This window comes from Homalodisca vitripennis, chromosome 5 (assembly GCF_021130785.1).
Source record: "Homalodisca vitripennis isolate AUS2020 chromosome 5, UT_GWSS_2.1, whole genome shotgun sequence".
In the NCBI taxonomy this organism is placed as follows: Eukaryota; Metazoa; Arthropoda; class Insecta; order Hemiptera; family Cicadellidae; genus Homalodisca; species Homalodisca vitripennis.
In genome coordinates, this window is record NC_060211.1 from 128,964,247 (window position 1) to 128,967,512 (window position 3,266).

Consider the following 3,266-nt stretch of genomic DNA (forward strand, 5'->3'; position numbering starts at 1 on the left):
TGTATATCTTGTAATGCTATTTTGTTGTATATTTAAATTTAGGTTAACATTAACAACCACAGAGGCAAGCTTCTTCTTTCCACAGTAATTCAGATGTAGGCCTTTGATCGTGAAATGAAGTTTTTAGAATGAGTTTAGATTAATAAGATTAACATTGTTTATTTGAGAGCTAATTCCCTGATATAGCTGTTTGTCAGATCTATGTTATAATGAATCATATTCTCAGGTTTGACATCATACCTAGGAAAAATAGTAAATTCTATCCTGTTGTCAATCATCACTTTGCGTTCACTTTCCATTTTTTTTCAATAAAATCTGAGGTCCTTAATTTGACTTGCCAGTCTGACTGCATACATATTGAATATCTGCACCCGGCTTAACCAATCAATCATCTACTTGGATTTTTCCATTACTGAACCAACCATACCAACAAACTCAGGTATATCCCTCCCCTGGCTATCAGAAAGAAAACCCTACTTGGATAGTTTCTTTCTCAATTCTGCCCATTGGTATTATTCTTTACTTCACTCTTATAATTAGTTTTTGTGCCCAAGGAATCAACATTTACAGCTTGATTTTTCTGATCAGTAGTGGTTTCATCAGTAAATTAATTAAATCTATTTAACATTTTACTATCGTCTTTATTTGTAACCCAAACTTCATTTGGCTGCGTACTGATGCTACCATCTTCAATATTCCACTGTTATTTAAACAGTAAGGTTTGAGCATAATTTCTGATACCATGTGAGAATTCAAGAGTATATACCAGTAGTTGTACCACAAGTAAGCCAGTTGGGCTCGCTTTGTTATAATTGTTTGCATGTTTCAATAAACAAGGCAGTCTGCTGTCACCTGCACCAAAAGTGCCCTCAGTCTGAATTTACCAGCTGTAAGAGGATGTTTGTAAATAATATTACATAAATGCCACAAGTAACAGTGTTAGTTTAATGTGGAACATTAACAACTTGAAGAGGGATTTCAGTCTCCAATCCAATTTTTTTAATAAACCCTTTTTGGTAACAAGCTGTGCATGAGCAAGACTATAAGTACCACATGAATTAAAATATAGAAACTCATACAATGCTCTATCAAACATCATCAGGCTCCAATGAGTTTCTTCTGTTTTAAATAGGTTTCATGTATTCTGGATCACTTTCACTAATTTTGTGTAGATCATCATGAAAAGGGAAAAAATATGTGTTTTATTATGTAATAACAAACAACCCAAAGGTTCTAAGAGGTGATTTGTACCTTCAAGGCATTTATGGCAAGTGTTTGTCAATCAATGTAACATTGTTGTCAAGCCTCAAAACAGCGAAACCTAAGTGTCATAATATAATTGAATTGAGTCTTCAGTCACCAACTTATTTTCCAATACTGATAGAGCAATTGAAAGTGTATCGTCAGTACTAAATTGCTTGTTTACAAGTAGGTATTTTTAAAGCAGTCTCCACTGTTTGAGTAGAGATAGAATTTGAGGAACATGAGACTTGTTCTAGGTAGCTTCGGTAAGTAGAGTAGAGTAAAGTTTTTGCATATCAGTAACGTTTTGTTTTACTATTGGAGTTTTTTTTTATTAAAATTTTGCTAGCCTTTTTCTATGCACATTTTCTATTTTATTCAGAGCAATTTTATAACTGCCCTTATTCTCTTTGCCATTGATTTCAGTGTGTTCTTATTTTTATTAAGCTCGTTATAAGGACAAATATATTATTTTAGTTTTGCAGTTTCATTTGTTGAAAAAACACCATTGTATACTTTATTCCATTATTAAATTTTTCATTAACAATATGAGTTATTTTTGCACACCAAAAGGTAAACCTTTTTATATTTTTCAAGTGCCACATTATTTTTCAATATTCGTCATCAGTTATAGGTGACTGAAGAGTTTCCTAGTGGTGTCATAGACATTTAAGTAAAATTATTCTTTAATAACGAATTTAAAGCTTGACAGAGTGGGTGTGCGTGGCTTGGCAAATCAATGGCTGTCATCTTTCTTGAGTCAGCGTAGACAAGTTGTGGAAATTCCATACGTTGACATAAATACTAGGAAAAGATGCTTTTCTGACGAGCAGATTGTCAAGACGGGTGTGCCACAGGGCTCCATACTTGGACCCTTCCTCTTTATTTTGTATGTGAATGACCTCAGCAGTTGTGTTTCGAGGGGCTTGTTGTGTTTGTTTGCTGACGACACATCACTTGTAATTGATGAGTCTTGTCGTTTCAATATGGAGATAAATACGTTTGTTCAGTGTAATTCAATAGTCCAGTGGTTTCAGAGTAATGGTTTGGCCGTGAATACTGATAAAACTACATTGCTAGATTTTTCAATTTCATCAAGACGCAATGACTCTTTGAGTGTTTGGGTTGGCGATACAGAGGTTTGTTCTGAGCAAATGGTCAAGTTTTTAGGCCTAATTGTCGATAGGAATCTTAGCTTCTCCTTTCATGTAAATCATGTCGCACGTAAAGTCTGTGCTGGTATTTTTGTTCTTCGTAGACTTTCATCTTTCACGGGCACCGATGTGCTTCTAACTTCATATTTTGCATTAGTTTATCCCTACCTTTCATACGCTGTTGAAATTTGGGGTTTTGAAAATTGCAGAACAAACCATGTCTTTCTTTTGCAGAAGAAAGCGGTGAGAGCTATTGCTGGCATCCGTCAATCAGAATCCTGCAAATCACACTTTAAGAACTTCAATCTGCTTACTTTTCCAAGTATATATATTTACCACACATTGGTCTTTTTTAAGCAAAACCAGAGCATTTTCGAGTCACTAATTCCGCAGTCCGGACACTGTCTCAGAAATAGCAACAAATTAAATATTCCCCCCCATGCAACCTCTTTTTTCAAACATCACTGTTTTTTATAATGCCGTAATTTTTTATAATTCTCTTCCTGTGGACCTAAAGAATGTAAATGATATAATGGTCTTTAAGAGATCACTGAAGGCTTTTTTAATAGAAAAATGTTTCTACACCCTCAGTGAATTTATTGGAAATAAATAGTCTGTATGATGTAAAATTAATTAGTTTTAATAATTGATTAATTATAATATATAAATATTAATAATTGATTAATAATAATTTTATAGATACAAAACTGTACATGTGGTTTTTTTTAATATTTATGACGCAATCCAATGCATGCATGTTACATGTCTGATGGAAATAAAGGATATTTGATTTGATTTGATTTGAATAACCATTAAATTATGAGAGGGATATTAAAAATAACTGCACACCAAAGGTCAAATAAAACCATA